Consider the following 26,685-nt stretch of genomic DNA (forward strand, 5'->3'; position numbering starts at 1 on the left):
TGAAGGTCTTTCTATGTCCTGAAGGCCTTTATACCTGAGCACACGCATGCATGAAAGATTTAGCAATATTAAGGTTGGATGATGGAGGAGAGGACTACAGGGAATAGTAGCATTCAACAAAAGGAAGTTCAGATAATTCAAGCAATTACAAGCAGATAATGAATCTATTTTTGTGGCTTCTCCCCTTTCCCTCTCCTTTTTATCACCTTCTTTCCTACCTTGTACCCATCTCCTCGTGCATCTGGAGTACTTGGGCTGGTGGGGGTAGTTGGGGTACAGTTCCAAGGTGCTGTTTGTGTTTCCCAGGGCTTTTGAAGAGCCAGGAGGTAATTTTACCTTCTGCTGAAGGTTGGTTAAGCCCCAGGTGAGCTTGTGGTGGGCTGGCAGTGCTGTTTTGAATCTGGTACTGCCCAATAACACCTTGAGTTATCAGTGTCTGACTCTGCACTGTGTTGGTGACCTCTCAGGCCACTTGGGATCCCCCAGTTCCAAAATGCAGCAGAAAAATTCTTATCTAGAAGTTGAAGGGACTAAAAGTGCTGCTACAGAAGCAATTAGTACTACCTCGTGTCTTTTTATCAACTGTGTCAGATGTGTCCTACCTTTGTTCTGGAAATGAAGACCACCTGGGAACCCTTATGCAAAATGACATTGCCAGTTTTTGACCTTCCAGTCCTGAACTTGTGTGCATTCTCACCAGGCTCTCAGCACGCTGGGCTCCTATCAGTATCCTGGGATGTGTTTTAAATTAGTGCCTGAGGGGGGAATGGGATTGAGTCGTGCACCACATGCCCAACTCGGCTGAACATTCTTTTTATGCTTTTTATTAAAGTTGTATATCATCAGGAGAGTGTGAAAGTCACATTAGAGAAGGGAAATAATCTCCCCAGCACCCTGGCTTGTCAGGCTATTTTGCATAATAACTTACGGAAATGAACCGGCCACTTCTGACACTTGAGGACAGGCTGGGAGAGCAAGAGCCTTCTGAGGGCTTTATCACAAAAGAACCTTATGTGGCACATCTGGTTTGTTTTAAGCATCTCTGTGCATTGGGAAGAGAGCAGCAGGGGATGGGGCGGGATTGCTTTATTTGAAATCTTTTGAGTCAACTGTTTATGATGAGAACAATGGTCTTGGGAAAACTGCAACCAGGAGACAGCAGCTGAGCACTTGAGCCACTAATGTGGAAAATTCTGTTGGGTTTCTTCACCTGCTTTACTTCCCTGCTGTCTCCAATGAGCAAGTCCATGTGAATGCTGCTGTGGAGGTGGGATTTACCTTGTGGAATAGTCTGAAGAAGGCTGAAATTCAAATCAGCCCCCTTTGCTGCAGCACAGTCTCATTAAACATCCCTCTATGTGCAAAAATCCAGCTGTCTAAATCACAGCTAATTATATAATTATTCAGCTATTGCCAGGGCTTGCTTGGTAATTTGGTGTAGATGTGGTGAGCAGAAAATGGATGCAGGATCCTTCTATGGGGCAGGAGTCAGAGAAGTTCTGGGGATTTACTGCACCTGTGGCTTGGCCCAAGACTTCTTAAATTGCAATGCACAAGGTTCCCATTTGCAGCTTGAATTACACACCTGCCCTGGCACACGTTCAGGAAAAGGCATTACTTTAGTCACCACCCATATGTTTCTTGGCCTTAAACTGAAGAACAAAGCAGTGAAGGAGAGTAAAGCAATAAATGACTCTGGATAGCAAAGTGCTCCTTGGTCCTCAGTCCTGGAGCAGCAACACCCCAAACACTGGGCAAATCTTCTGGGTATGCAATTATAAAAATAGAGTTTTATTCTCTGTGTCAATAGACTTATCAGAAATATTTCAAAATTTTTTGGCTCTTCCCTGAGAGAACAGATTTATTACTGCCAAAAATCAAGTACAATGTAAATTTATTTTGCACATAATTAAATAACAAACAGGGACAATTTCCCAACCTGACTAAATGCATTGTATTCTCCTTTAGTGTCCAAAGTCTCCCTGCTCTTACCAGCCATTGTGTTTTTTTCATGACACAGCCTTACAAACTGCTATTTTACATTGGAGATCTTAAGGAAAGAAAACAATTAATTACACCTCAGAGCTAATTGGAATCAATACTTAATGTTTTTAGCTCTGAGTTAATTGCCAAATGATGTATCACTAGTTTGATGATGAAAAATAGATGGATATCTCAGGTTCTTCCTCTAGGGTGTCATTCTGTTGACGTAGTAGCTGGCTCCAATGTTTTCCTTCTCAATTCTCTTGCATTAAATCCTGTGTCAAATGCTTGATAATTTGATTATCAAAATACAGCAGTAAGTTATAAAAACTGCAAGGCATAAGATGGTATTTATTTATTTATTGGAAGATATAAGGAGTTTTAAATTGGAAAATGTTTCATGTTATTGTTCTCTTCTGATTCAGCTGATGAAGCATTTGTTTCATTTCTGGTGCATGGAGGAAAGGGAAATACATCTTTACTTGGTTCTCACAGAATCACCCAGGAGTGTCTGCAGTAATTGAGTGCCTTAAATTGCAGCTGGGGGCTCTCCTGGGGGTTCCAGAGGTGCACAGGGAGGTCAGACCCTGAGTACTTGTTGATGTCCTGCCGATTTCCTCAAATAACAATTCTCCCCCAACCCTCTAAAACTCGTAACGTGCTAAATGAGTGATGTGAGCACCTCCAGCTCTTGCTCCTGAGGGTCACCCCCACACAGCCACTGTGCCAAGCCCCAAACTCTCCAGCTCCATAAGCAGCAATTCAGTCTTTATGCAGCCACCTCACACCGTGGTGTAATACACCTAAATATTGCCATGCTCTCAGCAGGGCTGACTCACACAGCACAAACTACTTCCACCAATAAACTCTAATAACCTGCTGCCAAGTGTTAACTGCTGCCTCTGCTCATGGCAACGTGGACAGCCAGGCTGAGGACCAAGTGTGGCTCTGGTCAGTGGAGGTGCCCAGCAGGTCTGACTCAAGTCTGACTAAAGGAAATCTGTTGGTGTTAATGTTATACAGAAATTAACACTTAGACACATTCTGGTGGTACATTGACACCCAGAACTTTTATTTGTGGTATCCAGCATTATTTCACAGTTGGAAAAGTCATTTTATAAGCATGGTAGGGACTCTAGAAAATGTTTTGTCATTTCCTTTCCACTCAACTTCTTCCCAGAGAAACAGGCATGCACAGAGCCTTGTTTATGGTACCCACATTAATAATCAAATGTGTGTGTAGGTGTGAGGATTGCAAATAAACACATCTTAAAACAAGATCTATCTCCCTTCCCTGAACTGGCATGCTCCCAAATGAACTCAATTGTAAAATTCCTTCATGCTGAATTTGGACTTTTTTCATGTATGAAAGCTGATGACCTCACAAGCCCTTCACGTGGAGTTAGGGGAGTACTAAAACCCTCCAAATATTATTTGGTGGTGGTGTGAGCACTGAGCAAGATCCAATCCATGGGAAAGGCAGGCATGGAATGGACCCTTTGCCTGCATGCTGGCTTTCCTTGTACTGTCTAAAGTTGGCCATAAATGAGTATGAAGAGCAGTGCTTTTCTGTATCTGTTCTCAATTTTTCTTTCTGCACTGACAGCCCTTGTGCGTGGCCAGTTGTTCTGTTTTCTGTCTCTGCAGTCCTGCTGTTTCTCTTAGATGGCTGTGTGAGGGTGTTTTTTAGACAAATCCTTGGGAAACAAGGATGAGACTAAAGGAAGAGCAAGCAGTGAGGTGCTCCCTCTAGTTCACCTGTGTTCATGATGCTGTGACCCATGGCAACATCACCTTTGCAGTCAAAAAGCTGGAAGCAAATGTTACCAGTGCTGGTTGGGGATTGACTCTAGGGTGTAAGGGTACACTTTGGAGAAAGGTTCAGTTAAGAACTCTGCATTGTGTTGTATTTTTCTCCTTCTTGTGGAGCTCTCATCCCTGTTGTGAAACTTTCTTGGTTGTGTGACCCCTGTGGCCAAGGGACACCTTTGGGTGACCCCTTGTCAGTGCTGACAGTGAGCAGTGGCTGGGTCTAATATTCAGTTTTTCAGTAAACGTTTTCTTCCTTGAGCTGGTTGAAACACTTTTTTTAATAGAAAAAAAATTCTTATTGAAAAAAGCAGACCTCTCAAATATCCAGTTCTATGCACTGTGAAAAAGGACTTAAATCTAAATACTGTTGGATAAAAACAAAATCAAGACAAAAAAAGCTCCTTCTCTCTTTCTTTTCCCTAGCATTATTAAAAAGAGATAAAAAAAACCCCAACCATTATGAGATAAATTTAAAATAATGTGTTTTCTGGGGAGAAAATAGACTAGATGGATGACTTTCAACCTAATTCAGTAACTGCCACTCAAGATACAACTTGGAAAGAACTTTCTAAAGCTGGAAAGTTATTCTAATGACATTTGTGGCTGGGGAGGCATATGATTTTCTTTTGTGCTTTTATTAATATTCTCTATTACATGAGGCAGCTTAAGAACTGAAGGAATAAATACTTTATCAGCGTTGCTCTGCTGTTCCTTTAATGCAAACCAAGCTCCTTTTGTAAAATGAAAAAGCACATCAGCCAGTGAAGGACTCTGGGCTTCTTCTGACCTGTCTGAGGCAAATCTGAATGTGGTAACTCTCTTCTGTGCAATCAGATGTGCATGCACACAGTTAAACCTGAGGCAAGACACATCTGGAAGAAGGGAGATGTGTTTCTGGGGTGAATGTAAAACATTTCTCCATGTTTTATTCCTTTTCGCAGGAGTTGCGAAGCAGGGTGTGATTGTGTGTAAGCAACTGGGACAAAGCAAATGAAAGGAAGAGCAAACAAAGAGGAGGAGGTGAGGGAATTCATCAGGGAGTTTGCTTGCAGCCTGAGAGAGCTGCTAGCACAGGCCTGAGAGATGAAATAAGATTTAGCATAAGAGAAACCTGTCTCTCAATTGTATCCAAAACCCCCAGGAGACTCAAAGGCACAGGAATCTGCACATGGGTCTCTACATCTGGAAGAGAACACGGGGTGATGAATTATTCATGGATTATCTACTTGTGCTCAGGAATTTCTCTTTATTCAGAGTTCAGGAGCAGCAAAAAGAAAAAAAAGAAAGGGCTAAAAAGTTGTGTCACACCTGCCTTTTAATTTAGGAAGGTATTTCTTGTACGGCTGTGGGCAAAGTCATCTGGACACAATGGGTTGCAGGGTGAGGTCTTGAATCATGGCAGGCTTTTATTCCATTTCTTAGGCAATCTGAAATAGGGCAGAGGAAATCTCTGTGAAAAAGACAAATGTCTGGTAATTGAAAAATAGCCCCACAATTTTCCAAACGCTTTTAAATAATGTGCAGCTTCATCAAGTCCACATAGAGCTGAAAAAGGGTTCTGAAAGATGCATTTGCAGGGCTCTCCAGGCATTGCCAGTGCCTTTGCTTTAATTTGGAGTTGAATTAATCTTAGTCTTCCAGGCTGATAAATGTAAAAAGTCCTCTGAGAAATCAATTGATTGTTTAGTATCTTTGCAACATCTTAATGTAGATGAGAGGGGAAGATTTGTGCTGACCAAAACAGAGTGGGCTGTAAGGGAAGAGGGCAAGGAATTATTTTCCATGTTCTTGCTAAGATAATCCCCAGTGCAATGGACTTTTTGCAAAAACTCTCTTTATCCTTCCCAGCTGATTGGTATGCCCATGGAGCCAAACCCATCCAAATGTAATCCTCTGAAAATAATGTTTTAACATATTACTTGGGAATTGAGGGCCCAGAGGTCCTATGTGGCCTGAGGAAATGGCCCTTCCAGGGCCATTTGTTTTAATAATGAGGAATTTTGGAGACTAGCATCTCCTGTCCAGTTTGTGGCCAGTTGTCTCCTGTGCTGTTGTACAGATTTTTCTGTTAGCTCAACAACCCTTTTCCTTTGCCAGTGCTTCTTCCCTCCTGCCCTCTCTCCTGCATTAATAGAAAGCAGCCTTCTTACTCAATGTACTTGGGGACAAAGCTCTTCAGTTTTCTATTTCCTCACTGGCAGAAGGAATTGTGCTTTAACTTCCAAAGGTATGGAGCTGCTGTTCAGCGTAGAAGAGCTTTTCCAAATGAGCAAAGACTCTTATAAAGTCAGGCTGCAGATATGCTCATTATGTTTTTCTGAGACCTACTGATTTTTGGTGTGGTTAGAAATGCCAGATTTTGTTTTATTTTAACACTTTCTGGGCTCAGTTTCTGTATGAACAAGGGAGTGTCACAAACTGATCTCAGCTGAAGCCAGACACACTGGGTTAGAATAAACCAGTAGTTTAAATGTTCACTAACCAGAGTCCCATCTTTGCTTAGCAGGTGGGAAAAATTTTAGGAGTAAATGAGCTTTTGGGCCTGAATTTGCACCTTGTGATGCTGCTTCCCTTGGATTGCCTGCTCACTTCCTGGATCCTTGTAAAACCTAATGCAGGACAAGGTATGACACAGACTCCTCAAGGAATCTGTGGCTCACCTTACCTCCCCTTGAAACTGGCACATGTTTATATTCATGTTTTCATCCCTCCCTTCATCTCCATGTGAAAGCAGAGCTGTGAGAGGCTGATTTTCCATTGTGCATGTAACATAACTGTACAAGTTCAGGCTTGGGCAAGAATAAACACCCATGTTTATTCAAACCCTGCCTGTCTTGGAGGACGGTGTCTTTGGAGGGAAGTGATCTCATCTCAGACTTTAGGCAGCACAAAACCTTTTCCAAACATCACAAATGACCTGCAGTGTCCAGCAGTGGGAAGCTTTGCTGGCTGGTTGGACATCACCTGGCCTGGTGGCTCTCCTTGTTTTAGAGTAGTCAGGCAGGTGATGGTAAGAGAAAACTGATGGAGAGGCTGCCACACTGACAGATATTTCTGGAAGCACCTTGACAGAATGCAGTAGTGCTGGCAATGACCTCCCCATGCTACCCCTACACACTTCCCCAAGTGGGGAAATCAGCTTTAGGCTGGGGAGTGGTTGGGAAAGTCACAGCCGTGTTATATAGCCCCTGAAGAGATCTTATGGATTCAGTGGGCAGTCAAGGGGAAGGAAGGCAGATGTTCAGTCTTACCTTGCAGCACAAACCATCCTGGGCTTTTCTAAATGAACTGGCAAAGGCTGATCTGCCTCAGCCAATGTCAAAGTGCAGATTGGATTTTCTGAATGTTTCTGCTCTCAGCACAAATCAAAAGCACCGATCCATGCCAATGCTCTCAGTAAAAGTGACACTTTAAAAGGTCATGGCTGTGGAGTTTGTGTTCATTTCAATTTATCAGTCTTGTAAAATTGTTGCATTCTTCCCTGCTCCCTGCTAGACAGGCTATGGATTTGTTATTCCTTTTATTCCTTTTCTTTTTTTGTCAATCAGCTCCTAATAAGGCATTGAAAAAATCCAAAGCAGATGATGGAGCAACAGCCAGTCTTGGTTCTGTTTGAACTCCAGGTTTTCCATCTTTACTCTCTACCCTGGTTAAGAAGAAAATCCTTGAGCTGTGCATTGGGAACTGGATTTTCTAGTGCTCATAACAGCACTACTTTTTCTGGTAGAGACTAGAGATCCAGACTAGGAGTAAAAGTAGAGAGATTTCAGGATCAGGACTGGCCTTAGTTTATACTTACTCTCATATGTTGAAATGTGCAGGAAAAATGCCTTGGTTCCTCATTGTTGGCACTTGCTTTTCAAGGGAAGTTTGTTCCTGCAGGAATCCTCCCCTGGGTGCCAGATGAAAAAGCAGGTACTGCTGGAAAAGGAGGACATTTGAGTTCAGGAGGGGCATCATTAATGCACACAAGTTGTTTTGCTGCTGGGAAAGTCAAGGAAAGACATGATTTAAGGAAGGGTTGGTTTATTCTCTGCTTTGGAATTGTTGGTCTCTGCTTAGTGAGAGTTAAGTGCTTTACTGTGGCTTTTCCTGGCAGGGGAGCTGATGATGAACTTAAACAGATTTCCCTATTATTTTTTAATAGTAAACTAAAGAAAGCATAAAGACAAATATTACTGAATCCTTGTAGCAAGCCATGCAGAAAATGTCAAACACTGAACAATTTGAAAAGGTAAAGCAAATTAATAAATGCTTTTATGCACATCCTTGGTTGCTCCTGAGCAATGCTGGGGATATGTACTGTTGTGTTACTTACCATTTTACCCTTAACCTGAATAATGTACAGGTTTGGATATGTGCTTCACCTGTTTATAGAGCCCTAATTCAACCCTCCTTACTCTACCCTAGGGAAACATCCATTGGTTGAGTGCTGAAAGAGGTGAAAAGAAAGCTGTGGTTAGTGTTTTGCCAGGATTTCCCCCCAGTCCATTCTCCAGCTGATTTGTTTGTGCAGGCCTTGGGGTTTGTGTAGAGCTGGAAGGTAAAGCCTGCAGTCCATGGCTGGAGCTTAAGCCCTGAAGTGGCTCCTGTGCTGGGTTGTTTTGTTGTTTGCTGCTCTGAGGGGATAAAGCACACGTCAGGGATGGGGAAAATCTGAGGGAAATCTGCAGCAAAGGTTTGGCTCTCAGCAGTGTCAGGCTGAGCTGAGCGTGAGAGGCTTTTGTCTCCTGATGCAGACCTCAAAAAACTTCCCTGCACACTGGCAAGGGTTTGTTTTGGTTTCTTTTTTCCCCCTTTTTTTTTTTAATTTTTTTTTTTTTTTTTTTTTTGCCCTGCCAGATTTCATTAGCTGTTGAGGAATCACTGAGGCTTGGTTGCTTGGGCTGCTCTGAGCCCCTTCCTGAGAGATTAGTGGGAGCTTTCACAAGCTGTTCCCAGGGCAATATTTTGGGTGCTATGCTGTGATTTGCCTCAATGGTCCAAACTGTGGAGTTTTTAATTTTAATGAGAAGACTGTGAGAGGAAGACTGGCTGATAGAAAGATTGCTGGTGAGCAGTGATCTCACAGAAGTGAGAGTATTTTATTTTATTTATATTTCTGGAGTGATAACAATAGCAAGGCCTAGATTACCCATTTTAGGTGGCAAAGAAAGCTGAGTTTGGATTGAAAATTCCCTGATGGAGCTGAAGTGGGAGAGACAATTGGTCTGATTCCCAGGTTGTTTTTAACCCAGAGGCAGCCTGTGCTTATGCAGCCTCTCTGCATTTACTATGAGAAGGCCAGAGAGTTAAAACTGCAGGAACCTGAAATAATAAATGGGTATTATTAATTTGGCCAAGTGCTTGAGAATGTGGCACTGATCTCAGATGAAAGAAAAAAAAATAGGAAGGAAAGGAAAAGAAAATAAAAGGGAAAAACATGTTAACACATTGGCAAGGGAAAAATCGATCTGCAGAGTGGATATATTTAGCTCATATTCTCTACATTAGGACCTTCTCAGATTTTGAATCTCAGTTTCTGCTTTACCAAAGAGCACAGCATCCTGCAAAGCTGGATTGCAGGAAAGCAACGCTTCTCCTCGCTGCCAGACTATTATCACAGATGATGTTAAAAAAGAAACCACTGATTCATCTGCAGTGCCTGCCAGGAACTCATGCAGGCCCCACAAATCACGCTGCTGGGCAGACTGCACTTCCAAAAGCAGCAATTAGAAGTGGCTGGTTTCTTGCTCTCTGAGTTAAGAATCGATTGGGAAATGGCAAAGAATATTCAATGCTTTCAGAAGTTGCTTTCTGATTAATTTCTCTCTGAGTCCAGCTGTCTCCCTGGAGTCTTGATTTTAAACTTGCAATGTATATTTATTTTTATAATCTGCTTTTCACCTGAAAAGAATAATAATCCCCATTTATTTTAAGCTTGGCTGAACATGCACTGCATTCAGAAATTAATTTCTCCCTGCTCTTAGCAGTTAAGCTTTGAAGGATAGATCCTCAGCTGCTATAAATTGTTTAGCTTCACTGAAGGGTATTGCCTGGTGTCTTTAACCTCTGGAAGCAACTCTCAGCTTAGAAACCATATGAAAATTGATTTTACTTGCCATGTCATTATCTTCATTTGGGTAAATGGTGTAACTGATGAACTTTCAACTCAGTCCTGTGAGGCTCCGAGTGCACCCAGGGACAAGGTGAGCCAGTGAAGTGTTTTAGAGCCAAGGTGAGGGTGCTCAGATCCTCCAGGGAAATACTTTGGGCTCTGCTCTGGCACTGGCTCAATTCTGCCAGACTCAGACCTTCAAATCTCAGACATTCACCCTGCAAAAATCAGGTGCTGAACTGTAAAGCTCTGAGTTGATTACAAGATTGGCTTGCATCTCATCTTCTGGCTCTGAAGCCTGGAGGGACCTTCTCATAAGCAATTAAAACTATTTTTAATTTATCCATTCAGGTTGTTACTTAGGCTCTCAATTCCACCAGTCTTTGTGTGAAGCAGCATGAGCCCCTCTCAGGATTTAGCTCTGAATCTGGTGGATTTGAAAGAGGACAGTCCTCAGACAGCAGTTTGGGACTGAGCTACTTCTGCAGGTCTATGGAGCAGAGAGTGCACTGAGACCTTGGCCAGGGCATTTGCTCCAGAGCAGGCAGTAATCTGTGAGGCTGATAAAACCTTTGCAATTGGCAACATCTCTCTTGATAAAGGAAGAGCCTCTAAAACTGGATTTTAAGGCCATTTAATAAACCAAGGCTAAGAAAAAATAAATCCAGCAGATTTTATAATATTTAAGGATTTTTTTCTGGTCAGGCAGCAGCAAATGTGGAATAAGGCTCAGAATTTCAAAGCTGATTCTGTAGCTTGTGAAATCACAAAAACTGCATTGGAAAGGACTTTGCTGGGGTTTTTTGCTCCATCCCTCTGGCTGCAGGCAGGATGTCAAACCTGCTGTTAGAAATTGCTGCAGCTGATGGTTCCATACCCTCCTCTGGCAATTTATTTTAGTGCTTTAACTGGCCCTGCAGGTCACACACTCACCCCAGTCTTAAATCACAGTGCTGCTGGTGATGGGCCCTGAGGAAGCATTTGGTGCAGGAGGGGAAAGTATCACACGGTCTGGCATGGATAAATTGGCATCTCTGCCTAGCTCTGCCAGCTCTGGAGTTAAGGAGCTGGCCTTGCCTGCCCAGCATATTGCAGGATAATTTATTAACATCTAATGGACTCTCTCATTTCTTTCTGTCTCCTTGTGAAAAGCGAGGGGATTTCTTTCCCTTCCCCTTCCTCCACCTATTCTCTGAAATGCTAAAGCAGCTGGCTGCCTCCAAGCAAGGACAAACTGCAAACACCTGGGTGTTGGTTTTTTTTTTTCCTCCTCCCCTCTCCTCCCTGAGCTCTGCAGCTGCAGGACAGAGCATTCTGAGGCTGTGAATGGCACCTTCTCCCCTGGCTGCCCTTGGATCAGAAACAGCCTCTGGCTCTCGTGGCTTGATTTAAAGGGTCCTCACTCTGGTGCTGACCTGATTACCTCATGATGAAATGATGTGGGGCCATGACACCGAGGCATGATGTCATGGGCTTTGACGTGTCACCAGAAGAAATACAAGCTTCCTGGTGCTGGGACTGTATTACAAGGTGATTTTTGTTCCCTGCAGGCTGATTTAAGGGTAGGTAGGGCACTTATGCCATTCATTCCTCCCCACTGAGACCACCATGACCACTGATCTGCCAGGAAGCTGGGTACTGGCAGCATCACAGCCATGTGGGGTGGGAGGTCTGGATGTGCCCTAAACAAAGGTGCTGGCCATAGGGCTGTGGATCTGAGCACAAAGCCCTGCTCAGCCAGCAGCTCTCCGCTGCTCCCAGCCTCCTAATTAGATTGAAGCCTGAAGTCTCTGGCTATCATCCCATACCTTTATTTGAAATGATTTATCATGCCATCTAAATCAATCCCTGCAGAGAGATGTTATGGGGTTTTGTTTAAAATGCTGTACACACCCTGCTGTCCAGTGCAGTAAATGTTCTTGGCTACATGAAAACCAAAGCCTTGCAAACCAACCTTGGGAATCTTTTCCTGCCTTTTCCTGCACACCAGCTGTGCTTTCAGTGGAGAGCAGGGTGACAGGTCTTTGTCTTCTTGGGTGGACACATCTGGGGGTGATGATTTTATCTCTCTTACCCCCATCCCTGATGAAATGCTTACTGTGCTCCCTCCTGCCCAGAACCTGAATTTGGCTCCATTAGGAACCACACCACAATCCTCAAGAGTTCAGAATTCTGGGTCCGAGGCAAGGGGAGTGCAATTGCCACAAAGAACCATCACTGACACAAAAAAAATTACCCTGCTATAATTTATGTCTTGTGTGCTTCCCTAGTGAGCAGAGCAGGATTTTTGCTCCTGATTTCACTGGAAAAATTGGGATCTGAAATGAAAGGTGACACAATGTGCTGCCCAGGTCTATTACTGTCAGTTGTCTTGAGCTGGTAGATAATTCATGGCAAGTAATTTATATAGCACTTTTACTTATCCTGCCCTTTATCTCATCTGTGGTCAATTTGTTGGAAGTCCTTCTAATTAGAGTTGTCTTTGCCAATCACATGGTTTATTTGTATTAGCTCATTGGCTAAATGTAGCTCTTACAAAGCATTAATGATATATAACTGTTATGAGAATAGGAAGAACTCCTTTCAACTGGAAATAATTTTTGCATTATTTAAGAAAAATGGAAGTCAGATGAAAAAAGAGATTTTTTTAAACCAAAATTGATTTCTTTTTAATTTCAGAGGCTTTAAAAGATCTGCTGTATAAAACTGCAGAAAAACCCTAATGCAGCTGAAAGCCAGTGTTTTATTCTCTAAATGCTAAAAACAAACATTTTTATTCTCCACCACTACTCCCCATTTTTCTGACAAAGTAATTGCACATTAATCAGCCCAAATTTGTGAAATGTTTTGGATGGGAAAAAAAAGAAAAATAAGTCAAGTCTATACAATATTTTGTAGCTCAATTTATGATGATAAATTTGAAAGCCATTTTCCTGCAGGATAGTAACATTATCCTTAAACGCCTTTGTTCCTTCCAGGGACCTCATTTGCTGGAGTATTTGCAGAAAAGGAAACACAAAAGAGAGGTGAACAAAGGGGAAGTGGTTGAAAGATTGGAGTGAATTGGAATATTTCAGACAGCAAATGGAGGGCAGGAGGGAAAACACAGATAACAGTGCCACCCAGCTTATGAGGGGATGTGTTCAGCCCTTGCCTGGGCTGGGCAAGGAGCTGCTTTGATGTTTCCTTTCCCTGGTAAAATCAGCTGATGAGTTGTGGGTGGGTAAATGAGAAATACAGCAGTATTTCCCTGTTCTGCTGGATATCCTGGTGAATATTGGGAATATTGGCTCAGAGCTACAACCTTAGAGCAAATCCGGCAAAGATTTATTTCGTGTCTGTTTTGTGAGCAGTAGGTTTGGTTTCTGGGTTCTTACCCAGGTCTTTGCCCACCCGCTCTGGGTTTCATGCCAATTCCAGCTCTTGGGAGTGCATGTGTGGCTATTGCAGGGCTAAGCTTCAAAATCCCTGTGGAGAGCAGCCTTGTAACACTCAGCTGGGATCTGACTGCTCAGATTATCCATGTAATCCATGCAACGTGAGATTAGCAACCAGACCCTGAGAAAAAATTTGGGTGTGTTATTTATTTATGCTTATTTCCCTACTGATCAACTCCTCTCTACCAAAATCCCCTCCAGCAGGTAACTTTGAATCTGATTTTCTTCCCTTCATTTCTAAATAATTTAACCTCTGAGCGAATTTTGTCTCAGCAAAGCATGTAGGGGACCAACACTGCCCTCCCAAATTGCAATTATGCAGATCTGCCTGCTAGGGAGGAAAGCTGAGTATTTTCCCCACTGCAGCATCCTCCTGCCCACTGCTCCAGAGAAAATCATCTGACACACGAGCCTTGTGCTCTTCATTCTGGGAACTGGCTGCTTCCCCTTCTCCTCCCCCTCCCCACCTCGCCTTCATTTCTCTTTCTGCTGAATGTCAGAGTATATTGAAGAAGCAGCATTTAATTATTTATTTTTAACGCTGTTTGGCATAAATATTGTGAGGGGCACAGGCAGCGCCGGATCGATCCCGGAGCCGTTGGGCAGCGGGGCCGTTCACGCCCTGAATTTAATTTGTCAAATTGATCTACGGAGATGAAGACAGGTTGCAAAAGACAAACAACCCTCTGTGCTCTGCTCTGCCATTCCTTGGCCCTCAGAGCAAGAAGGAAACCAAGCTTACTGTGAAGATGTTGACTATTTCAGGCTTTGCATAAGCAACAGAGTTAGGAAAACTAGATGTGAAATTCAGACTCGCTTGGGTGGAAGCCAGGTCTGGGTTTGGATTTGGGTTCTGGCTAGCCACAAATCTCAGCCCTAGATTCAAGCCTCTGGTAGGTTTGGCAGTGTTTTGTATTGTTTGTTTAATGGGACACAAGGAGTCACATTCATCCATGCTGGTTTTTATTTAAATTGGTTAAAAACGCCAGGGGTTCTCTTCACTTTCCTCTCTCTGACTGTGGGGCAATGCAGTGCAGTAACAAGCATCTGTGTCAGCAGAGAATAAAACCCTCTAGCTGGAACTGCTTCTTAGTCATGGAAAGGAGAGGGGAGACATTTTATGTGCAAAGCCTAATCCAGTTCCTATCTGTGACAGGGGGAATCTTCAGCCTTGGTCTGTAAAACAGGCTCTGGCTGCAAGTACTCAGCCCAAGGGACAGTTGCATTTGGAGCCTTATCTAAATTCGTCAGTCACATTGTGCCTTCAAAAAGGGGTGGAAAAAAATCTTTGCTGTGCAGGCTTCCTACTGAGATTTCCCCCAAGCCTTTCCCCAGAGCTGCTGAGGCAGGGGGACACTCTGGGGCTGCTGTGGCCACTGCTGCTGCCAGCTGGAGCTCAAGGACAGCAGAGCATGAAAAGGAGTAAATGGGATTTGGGGGTAGCATGGCTGGTGGGTTTTGTTACACATGTGTGCATGCTGGGAATGTCTGAATCATTCAAGCAAGTTTAAGAAACTTTACTTGGAAGATCTGAGACATAGGATGGTGTTTTCTCACTTTTAAGGTGCTTTCTATTAAACACAGCCCAGAATCAAATATGACAAGACCATCCCAAAAGGAAAGAGATACTTGGAGCTTAGTCTAAACTTCACCTCCTTTTCTCAGGTGCTGTTGGATTTGTTTCTTTAGGCTCAGGCAGGGCCACTGTGAGCTCTTCTCCTTTTCCTTTGTGACAGATTTTATTCTTCTTCTATGTAATAAATAACCTTATAAATGCCCTTTTAGCCATGGGTTAAACACTGCAAAGAAGATTGACGTTTCCTGTGCCTGACTTTGTTCTTCTAAGTCTGGTAAGGATGTGGAATAGTCTAAATTTCTTTGTCTTCCAGGATTCAGTGCTACTTTCTAGTTTTTCCTTTGAGTGATGCTCCCCAGTAATCATGGCACTGAACAAACACCTGGCAGTGTGTTTGTTAGCAGTCTGCAGCCAGAGCAGTAGTTTTACCCTTCCTGTGTCACCCCTTTCCAAATATTCACTTCTTCCCTTATGGCTGGCACCTTCCATCAGGTGACAGGTGCTGATTTTATTTTTCTGCTTGGCTGTTGATGCCACTACCCTGTGATGCTCTTGTTTCCAGCTTTTCTAGTCATTTCCTCACATTTTTCATCCTTGACTAGCATCAAACAGGAGAATACTGAATATTTTGGGTTTTGCCTGTTGCTTCTCCAGGGTAGGTTATGCTGTGAGCAATTTGTGCACATGGTGTGGAGGGAAACACAATAGGAATAGGAAATATATTTTCCTGACTGCAGTGAGAAGTGTTGATAGAGCTGCATGTTGATTGAGCTGGGCTTAAGCACAGCCTGCTTCCTTACACTCTCCTTTTGAGACTTTATTTTCACTGGCTCCAAGGAATCGTCCAAGTAGTAAAGTTTCAGCATTTTAGAAAAAAATCATATCCCAGAAATATTCTTCTCACACATTTTTACATGTATCAGTATCAAATCTGTTGTGTCAGCACACATTTTTTTGCAGGAATGTTTGCCACAGCTCTCACTCTGGGAATCTGCAGCACACTCTAGAAAATTTGCCCAGTGCACAGCTCTTGGTTTGAAAGAGGGGAAATAAAAGCAACTTGCATGTCTCACTCATCACCAATTTTAAGTTTGAAAGTGCCTAATATAGAGCTTTCCTCTCACAGCACTAAGAAAAGAGTAGGGAAACTGTAAAATGGAGTAAATGAAATGGGAAAATGGAGTTGGCCCCTTTTCCTGGGCATGTCCTGCACCAGCAGCTCTGGGGCTCTGCTCCCAGGGCTCTCTTTTTAAAACACAGACACGTTGACCTGCACAAAATCTATCCTCAGTCCTGCTCTGGTCAAATGCATGTCCCAGTGGCCAGAAACAGCTTTGTGGCAGTTGCACAAACCCAAATGAGTCACAAGCTGTAAAAACAACATCGCTGTGGAGGTGAACTTGACACACATCACAGCCTCTCGGGTGCCAATCAGATAGGTTTCACACCTCCTGGATCCTCGTCCTTTATCACTCCTGCCATCGTTTCAGCTACACTGAAAGGGCAGAAAAGCATGAACAAACTGTTACACTTGGCCTGGCAGACATCTCTACTTTCAATTACTCCTCTGTAAACAGATTGGAGATAACAAGTGCAGCCATCTCGAATGGCTCTGGTTGCTCAGGAGCTGCTTGCACCTGCCTGCTCATCCTCCCTGCAGAACATAATTGCATTTCACCTTCACCTCTTTTGTTTCCACCCCCCCTTCTGTTACGGGTGAGATTAGAATTATTTACACTCCAGCTTATAAAAACCTTCAATGAAGAATGTAAGATGCACTGACAGATGCCAGTCACTATTTTTCAAGAACACGTAAAATCATTCTTTCTTGCCAATGTCTTTATTTCAGAATTTTCCATTCAGGTCAGGTAGGACTGTCAGGATTACATTTGATGCTTTCATTATCTGGTCCATCATTTTTTGAGTAACAGAGCCCACCAGGGCCATGGCTTGCCTGGGTGTCAGTGGCCCATGAAGCAATGGCTATTTGTCCTTCAGCACCACCTCTGAGCCATCTCCTGCCATGATTTACAGTGAACTCCTGTTCCTACAGTGGCATCTGGATGTGTGGCAGCTTGTGAGTCTTGCTGCCCACCACCTTATTACTCTTCTGAATTTTGCAAGCAGCAGATCTGTGATGAAGTGCCTTCATCTGTTGTTACATCATCTTTCATTTCTGTGGCCTGTGCTGTCTGACACAGGGATGCCTTTTTTTAATGTGTCTACACACTGTCTCCAGATATGTTATCAAAATGCCTCGATAAATAGGGCATAAAGAACATCATATTTTAACAGCCATGCTAGGAGCTGAAATTGTCTGAGGTTATAAATGTTTTTTGCCCAACTTAGAACAAGTTTTGCTTGGGTGGCTCAGAAGGGAGTTGTATGTTTTGCCTGAAGGCTGCTGAATTAGTCCTTGGGAGAAGGCAGCATTTTCTGAAGCATGTTTCTCTCTGCCTCTTCTCTGTCCCCCTGAACTCTGGGACAACATTTCTGTAGCTTTCCAAGGAGCTGAATCAAGTCCTTATCACACAGCAGTTGCTGATCCTCCTCCAACACCAGAACCCTTATTAGTGCATTCAGACATGATAAAGATTTTGATTTATTCATCAAAATTTTTCCAGCAGCAAATAGAAGTGCATCCCCATTTCACACTAATATGCCTGTACAATCACCCCTGCTGCTTAGATGAGGGGCTGATTTCCATGCCAGGAATCCTGCTTTGTGCCAGATTCCTTTATTCTTCTTGGAACTTTGAAGATACATTATGATGCTAATTAATTCCTTTCTCAAGAAGAGAATAATTGCAAGTATTGGAAGCAACTTCATCAATGTGGCAAATGAAGGCAAATAGATGCTCTTTATGTTTTTTCTTTCTTTTTTTTTTAAATTTCCCTTTTGATGGCAAAACCCACAAACTGATCTGACTTGTGGGTTCTGTCATTAACCCACTGGGAACTGGAACTGGCTGCCACTGGTGCCACTCACTGGGATTTTCCTACTGAGACAGAAGCAAATGTTCATTAGTGGAAGACATTAATTCATTTTTGCTCAACAGGAGCTTTTTGGCCACATGAGGGGCTGAGTTGGAGCTCTGTGAATCTTGGGGGGAGACAGTAGCAACACAAACTTTCTGTTCTTTATGGATCCTCCCATGGGAATCCCCTGACCTTTTATATGCCTGATTTATATAATCCTCTCAGAGGACAGACTAAAGGGGGGACATTATCAGCCAATTAAAAGATTCCCTCCTGAGGAGGATGGAAAATAGCAGACAGATGATCTATTTTTTATACAACATCAATTACCATTTTGTTGCTGGATGCTGCACTGAGGAAGATCTGTGCTGTCACGTGCCTCTCCCCATTTGAAACTCTGGGAGGAGAAACCCTGTGGTGGATTCCTAAAGCTGTGTGGGTAATTATATTAATTAAATACCTGATGGGTGTGAAATGGACCTTTATGACAAATCAACCATCAAAACTGCATTGGCTATATCCTTATTTGCCCCTGGCTGTTCCTTACCAATAGAAATCTTTGTCTAGATGAATAAGTCAGTAATGTTTAAAGGCAAGGGCTGTTATTTTATTGCTCTTTTCTAGGAATCTACCAGCTCACACCCACACTACACAATCTCTGTGGTATTTACTCACAGCTTCATCTGATCTGCCTCTTACTTCCTTACTTCCAGCTGCTCTTTGCATCCAGTAATGCTGCCAGTTATCTTCAAAAGGAAATGTGTCAGTGTGTCCTCATGAAGATATGCAGCACCACAGTATTTACAGCAGGGTTTTGGTCACACGTGTCATGTGGGAAATAAAAGATGCTACAAATGGGAAACAGTTGCTGCAGCCTCCAGGGTGTTAAGGAAAATACTCTGTAAAGCATCTTGTGGAGAGGGAAAATGTTGCCTTTCACAGATAAAACTGGGAGTTTTTGAGGTTTCTAGGTAATTCTAGTTCAGGGAAATTTTTGAAAAAGGAGATTTCTGCTGTAGCACGTGGAGATTGTTGATCCGTGACTGTAGACCTCGAAGAGAGGACAGCAAGGCAGTTCAGAGAAGGAATGAAGCAGGGCTGGAGCAAATCTGAGCATGGTAACTGGGATCTTGGTCCCAGAACAGCTTCAGGGAGCAGCTGCCTTAGGCTGTGGGAGCGACCTGTCCTTCCAGACAGACCCCCACACACTGGAGGTGGTCTGCTCTTAGGCTTGAGATGCTCTTGGGTGTCTTTTTGAGCCTCATTTTCCCCTGTGGTCCTGGGAACTGTCTCTGCTACCTGCTTGTCACTTAAACTGTTTTTCAGAACAGGATCCAACTATCACAGCTTCCACCCACCCTGGTCCTGGTGTCAGCATCAGAGATATTTCACTGCCATTACCCAAGGAGAGTAGGTGGGTTTGGACACCTCCACAGAGGCTGATATGTTCATTTAACTGCACATGGGGCAAGGACACTGCCTACACTCACTGTCAGAAGCTGTGCAAGGTTCTGCATCCCAGACAGACCAGAGGCTGGAGGGTTTGCAGGGCTGTGGCTGGACAAGGGCTCCAGTGCAGATGCATCCTGTGGAATGAAAGCTCCCATTATGCTGCCCTTTTAGCACGTCTGCCTCACCCCAGTGGTGCTCATTAGTTCATGTCCAGTCAGTCCTTGGCTAATCCATCAACGCCAGTCCTGATGGATGTGGTTGTGAGGAAGGGCCTGGGAGCTGCTGAGTGTTCAAAATCCAGGTGGGACAAAAATTCAACCCATCATTCACTGGCCTCAGTGGTGCCAATTCAGCAGCAATGGTGTCAGATAGCTGTGGAAAGCAGCAAACCTCCAGTCCTGAGTTTATTTCCCAATTTCAGTGTGGTCCAGTCCACATCAATCAGGCCAATAGATGCTTCTCAAAGTCCTTCTCACTGCATATTTCATTTTAGTTGCTCATGAGTCAATGGCCCAGGGCAACCCTGGGTCCCAGGCCATGCTCTGAGGGCTTTCCCATTAAGAGCTGTCTACAGTGATGTGCTACAGGTGCTAAACCTCATTTCAAGGAAGCCAGCCCACCTGCCACACAGAGATCCCACCCTAGAAAGATGTGTGGATGCTCTGGTGTAGCTTTTGGCCCAGATTATCTGCCACTGGTGGGTCACTTCATAGGCCACAGTGTGCTGAGGGTGTGGTGTCCAAACCTCAAACCCTGTGCTCAGTTTTGGGTTCCTCACTAGAAGAAGGTCATTGAAGTGCTGGAGTGTCCAGAGGACAGTGGGGCTGGGGAAGGGTCTGCAACACAAATGTGATAAGGAGGGGCTGGGGGGGCTCAGCCTGGAGGAAAAGAGACTCAGGGGGGACTTTCTCATCTCTGTGATACTCTGACAGGATGTAGCCAGGTGGGGATCAGACTCTTCTCCAAGATAGCAAGTGACAGGACAAGAGGATTTTGTCTCAAGTTCTGCCAGTGGAGGTTTCTGTTGGATGTTAGGAAATATTTTTTCACTGAAAGAGTGGTAAAGCAATGAAATGGGCTGCCCAGGGAAGTGGGGCAGTCACCATCCCCTGTAAGCATTTAAAAATGTGCAGATGTGGTATTTAGGGGCATGTTTTAGTGGTGGACATGGCAGTGCTGGACTTGATGATCTTATAGGTCTTTCCCAGCTCTAATGATTCTGATTCTAGTGAAGATTTTGTGTGAGCATGAGTGAGACAGCAGCACTCCCAGACCCTGCACATCACTCCCACATTCTGCTCTCAGTCAGGCAGATTCAGAACTGTCAGGTTCCCAGCAGCTCAGCTCTGGGAGCTGTGCAGTGGGACCCAGCACCGGGGCTGTTTTGTGTGTGTGATCCCAAACTCCTCTGCTCCTCCTGTGGCAGGTGACAACCCAGGCCACAAAACCCAGTTTGCTCACAGGGAGAAAGGCTGGCTTGCCAGATAAGGTCCTGCTAAGCCTTGGTGATGTGATGAGGGTGGGATGTGACAGCTGCAGGCACTGCAAACATCTCAGTGTGCTGCTCTGGGTGCCAGGCTGCTGCATCCCAGCAGCACGGTGCTGACAGCTGGAACCTCTGCAGAGACCAAGCAATCACCACAAATGACCTGAAGGCAGACAAATAAAAGTCATTTTGAGTCCCTGGTATATTCCATCAAGGAATCTTTATTGGAAAACCAAATGGGAAATCCCAAGTCCTTTTTTATCACTGTGCTGCAGAAGAGAATGTGATAAACTAATGAGTCAGTTTAGCTGGGGGAACAGAGGTGTTTGGTGATTTGGGGAGAGGAAATGTGCAGCTGTAGTGAGGGATTCCTGATTTAGGATGCACATGGAGTAACGTGGGCAGCAGGTGGCAAACTGAAGATGCAATATCTTGTTACAAAACCAGCAAAATATATTTGCTGCAATTAAAGTCTCAAGATGCCATGTTGTTACAAACCTGGAAAGTGCATCATGCTGTGAACTGGGAGATCATGTTTCATTTCTTTAATGGATATAATCATTCATGCCTTTACAGCCTTGCTGATGCTGCCCACCCTGTTTGATGTTATATTTCAGGTTACACACTTATTGGTAAATGTTCCAGCACTGAGCTCTTCAGGGCTGTGCTCTTCATCCTAGACAGCAACTCACCTTTGGAATATGCCTCAGGTTTGTTAACAAACTCATGGATTTTACCATTAGGACAGAGATCCAGCAGATGGGAGGGGAAGGAGAGCAATTTCCTAATTTCAGGGAATTTAGGAAATTCCCTGGCTGAGCACTGATTGCATAGTTTATGTTCCTTAACACTTTTGAGGAATGATCATACAACAAAATAAATTTTACAATTGACTCAGATAGTCCTTTCCCTTGGAACTAAAAGTAGAAGGACAAGACTTTGAAATAGTCAGTATTCATGATGAGTAATTAACACCCTTTCCTCTATGCATGTGCCTGTACTCTTGGAATTGAGACCCTGCCAGAGTTCAAGAATATCAGCATATTAGGGGAAAAATTAATTTTGAGACCAGAGAAGAAGACAGGATATAAAGGAGGTGTAAGGGAAACCTGAAGTGATGGGAGTTTTCAAGAAATCCAGATGCTCTCGAGCTGAAATCATAAGAAATAATCACTTAATATCTGGGTAATTTGAAAAATAGATGACAAGGATGGTAGAAAACAGCTGTTCCAAGGAGTCTAACCAGGTTATTTCTCAGAGAGAAGAAAAAAAATGTCCTGTCAACTGAATGGAAGATTTAACTCCTCATGTTCTTGTTGCACTGTAATGACACTTGCAGATTCTAAGGCTATTTTCTTGTTCCTTGGGACAGTATGGATCCTACTTGTTTCCATTCATCTTCCACTACAGACAGCCCTCATTCCCTTTATTAATTACCACTGGAGCTCAGCACAAGTGCAGCTTTCACACCAACAGCCCCATCTATCCTCCATTTCCTTCCATTTCCCTTAACCGTGCCAGTTCAGTTTACTGTGTTTGGCTTCTCTTGACATGAGATTTTCAACTTGCTCCATACAGTTTACTCATCAGCTCTCACCCTATAAAATTTCCTAGAGCAGGAGAAATTTGCAGGGTGCTGGGGCATCCTTTTACAGCAGAGCATTCCCTGCTGAACTTGAACATCCTTACTCCCCAGATCCGGAGTTTTATTTCTCTTTTGCTTTGTTTGCATTACTTTAAATCGTGATGAATCCCAATAAATTCATTGTGAATCGTGAGTGAAAATTTGGTATGGGAGAAAACAACCTCATGTCCTTTTATTGTTTAAAGTGGAGCATTCCCAGTGGGTAAATATCCTGTAGTACCACTGTGGAAGAGCAAATATATGAAAAACCACTTAGTACCACTAAGGATACTAATGTAGTTAGAACATTAATCTTGCTGCAGCTGTTGTCAAAACTGTCACAGGGCTTAAGGTGGTTCCCTAGAGCTCCTCAGGAGAGAACAGCACCAGTGTTTGGTGCGGTCTTAACAGGAGGAAACTGGATCCGGGGCATTTTTCATTTAGATGTACAGACAGACATGTGCTTCCTCCCCAGGATTCCTGCAGCCTGTTCTCATCTGCACAGGATCTGTGAGAGCTGGGACAAGCCCAGGGCTGGAGGCTGGAGAGAGCAGGTGGTGGGAGCTGCTGGGGACGCTAAGCTGTAGGATTTTGTCAGGATGTTTGCAGAAAATGGGAAAGAATCCCATGAGAAGTGACCACAAATTTCTTACAGGATGCTCAAATGTTGCTGGGAGCAGCAACAGATGTGTCCTGTTGGGCTGCTACCTTCAGTCCTTTGTGCTGGTTTTTCTTTTTTTGCCTTTCAGGATCCTTCTTTTGGGTTGATCCACAGCAATTATTACCTTCCCCACATATACCTTTTGCAGCTCTCTCTGCCTGGTTTTTAGCATCAGTCTAACTTCCATTTAAACGCCAATGAATAATAATTTATAGGGGAAGAGGAGGGAGGAAAGGGCGATTTCTTCATTGCATAGTATCCAGAAAAAATGAATATGTTCTACATTAAGTGATGCCAGTATTGAAAACTCTCAGGATTTTTAGCAACATCTCAAAAGTTTGGGCGAGGCACAAAGGACACAGCAACCCAGTTGGGTGCAGGACCTAGAAGATGATTGAAATCTCCATCTGTGAACACTGAGGAGAGAGAACAACCCTGTTCTTTTCTTACATGTCACCCCTTGGCATGTGAGATGGTGGACATGGAGGTGGACATGGTGGGATCGCCTGCCGCCCTGCTCTGGAAGGAACAGAAAGATTTGAAGCCTATTTTTGAAGGTCTCTGTTGTCTGCAGCTGTGGAGCAGTAAAACTCCTTTGTGTGATATCCTGGCATCAGTGAGACCCAGCTAGTTTTGTGTTAAACTCTTTGTTCACAGGGAAAAGTGTTCCCCTTGGACTGAGGGGGGCTGTGAAGGGCTCCTGGGGACCAGGCAGGACAGGGTGATGTAGAGACAAATTTTGTAAATAATGGTAAACGTCTTAGGCTCTGTGTGACACCCAGCTGTGATTATCCAGTGTGCTGCTCCCTAAAAGCTTCACTCAGCTGCACACTTGCTGATTTATTGTGACCCTCTTCTCCAACCCCTGGAACCCCAAATCCTGCCATGGGAATGCCCCCATCATTGACTGCCTTCACGTTGCTTGCTGTCTCTTCACAGATATGGCTTTCCACCAAAGCTGCACGTGCCTTTTAGCTGGGAACACAAAGCCAGCATTTCAGCACGGGAAAACTAACCTGTGTGTTTTCTCTCTGAATAAAAACCTGTGTCCCTGGGGCTGGAGGGCGAGGCTGTGCCACTGCAAGCATTCAGGTGAGTGTGTCCTGTGCTTAATGGAAACCTTCTTTCAGCTGGGACACTGCAAATGAGTGCCACCTGAAATTAAACATTCCAGCTTTGCCCGAGAAATGTCAGCTCCATTGAGGCAGCTGATGTCAGATGTTCAGAGCAATTCTTGTCATCATCTCAGTTACAGGCTGAACTCAGGGCTGGTCATTGGTGTGGGGTGGGCATGAGCTGAACCCCTGCAGCTGATTGTCACCCTGGTGCTGTGCTGGGAGCCTCTGCTGCGCCTTGATCTGCACAGAGCCTTGGCTGTGCCAGCAGACCGGTCCAATTTCTGTTTGTTGATAGATCTCCCTCCCATCTGATACCTTGATTAACACCCATTGATTCCTCCTCTTTCTGCTGGTGAAAGGGTGCTCTGAGCAGCAGCAGCCTGGTGTCTCTGGGAGGGGTTTCTGCACTGCATTTAAAACCCTCAGTGTGAGCCAGTGCTGAGCACAACGTGCATTTCTGTAATTCAGGGCTTGCTTTTCCCTGCCACTTAGTGGCTTTAAATGGCAAAATATATTTGCAAAGACAAATTGCTCTGCAGGTACCATGCTGAGCTGCTGGAAAGGCTCCAGATGCCCAGAGGGATGGGAATGACTCCCTGCACCCCCGTCAACAAGGCGAGATGGCTCTGAGCGTTCATTCTCCGCAAATGAAAATTAGAGGAGTGTGGAATACTGACAACAAATTGCAGCACTGTTTCTAATGCAAGGCACTCATGCTGCTGAAAGGCTCAGAGGTCCACAGCACCTCAGCTCATACTCAAACCTTGAGTATTTTTTCAGAGCAGCAGAATTAAGACCATTTTCAATATGTACAGGCTGTTTCTAAGTAAGGAACAGTTAAAGCAGGACCATTCCCCAGCAAATATCCTCTGTGCCAATATGATGAAATTGGAATGAACCTGGGACTCTGCCTCAGGACAAGCCATTAGATTATCAAACTGAAGAAGAATTTTATGTGATAGGTTGCTTGGAAACATGGATAAAAATCTGTCCCTAGCCTCTTTTGCCCAGTTGCAATCCCCAGTGCTCCCAGTTTGTGAAAACACAGGGGGTGTCTGCAGTACCACAAACCTGGCAGTACAAAACCTATATTTGTTCTACAATTTCTCACATGGAGACAATATGGTGACTCTCTGGATCCTGGGTATTCCCCACTGGAAGAATAGCAAAAATCCCAGCTTCTTTCCGCAGCACTTGCTTCCTTCCCTCCCCTCCACCTAAAGTAAAGGGGCATCTTCTACTTCAGGTTTTTAACCCTTTTCTCCCCAGAAGAGCCAGGGAATCTGATTCATTACATGTGGGTTCAACATGCATGTTATTTATTAGGATCAGCATCTCTGTAAAGTTAGGCAAGAAGTTGCTTTTCAAGGCCCTGGGTGGCTCTAAACATTATTAAACATGGTCATTAGAACATGCTTTTCCAACCATTGAACGGCTGTGAACATTAAATATTTTGGTTTAATAAGTGCTTGCTTTTTCAGCTGCTGAGTGGCCTTAATCTTTTTTTTTCCCCCTCATTAAAAAATGTTGTTTTTCCAGCTCATGAGCCACTGAAAATACTGTTCTGTTTTTTTCTCTTAATTTTTATTTATTTTTTCCCTTTCTCTCTTTTTTAAATTTTTTTTTTAACTCACTGATCAGTTTATTTTTTTAAAAAGGGTGAGAATTTTGGAGCCTTTGGCTAAAAGAACTTGTTTTCAGCTACTAGGACAAGTATAGGGCACGGCTTAAGATAACATAATAATCAAACCTTGCTTGTGTGAACAAGTTCCACTGAGATAAGAACATGCAAACTATCCAAACATCAGCAGATTGTCTTCTGTGTGTGCTCTGAAAGGATGGATGAATCACACTGCTGCATGCCAGCTTCCCCACCTGCCAGTCAAGCATGTCCTATTGTGTCATCCCTGTAGATTCAGGGGGCAAGGTGTGAAGCAATCCTGGGGTCAGGGGTGAGGCCTGTGTGTTTTGGATTCAGAATGAAGATAATGCGTTTGTCTTAAATTTCACTTCCCGCATTTGTTCTCCAAGGGAGCCCAGGTTACATAAGAAGAAAAGTAATCAGGAAGAAAGGTCTTCTGCTAAAGCATCAGACTGGAAAAGCAACTTCTGCTGCAGGCTCATTGTATGGCCATGGGAAAGTAATTTGTTCTGTGGGTGTTGCCTAACCATCCCAAACTTCTTGGGATGCTCACTGTGCCCCACCTGACCTCCAGCTGTCTTTCCAGGAAGGAGGATGTCTCTGTAGGTCCAGTATTCTCTGTGCTAGGACCACAAACTCTTGAGAATCACATCTCAGGGGGCATTAATTTTCTCTGTTTAGGCAAATAGATGGCAATCTTAGTCTTTCTGCCTAGCTCTCCCATAATATTAAATCCCAGGAATCTGCTGGACACACAGGCTGCCCCTTATGGTTGCTACCATTCCTGTTCCCCCAGATCCCTGATTTTTAGGGCGGCCC

The 26,685-nt window shown here is 43.9% G+C and overlaps 1 long non-coding RNA gene across 1 annotated transcript in view; it reads left to right on the forward strand.

Annotated features, from left to right (window-relative positions):
* LOC135280914 (uncharacterized) overlaps positions 1-26,210 on the forward strand; it is a 63,349-nt gene extending 37,139 nt beyond the window's left edge. Inside the window, exons 2-3 of the long non-coding RNA XR_010347725.1 lie at positions 24,046-24,198; positions 24,764-26,210. This is a non-coding gene — a long non-coding RNA (uncharacterized LOC135280914). The remainder of the gene's footprint in view (positions 1-24,045; positions 24,199-24,763) is intronic.
* Positions 26,211-26,685: the final 475 nt, after the last annotated feature.

The sequence above is a fragment of the Passer domesticus genome, chromosome 14 (genome assembly GCF_036417665.1).
Source record: "Passer domesticus isolate bPasDom1 chromosome 14, bPasDom1.hap1, whole genome shotgun sequence".
Classification (NCBI taxonomy): Eukaryota; Metazoa; Chordata; class Aves; order Passeriformes; family Passeridae; genus Passer; species Passer domesticus.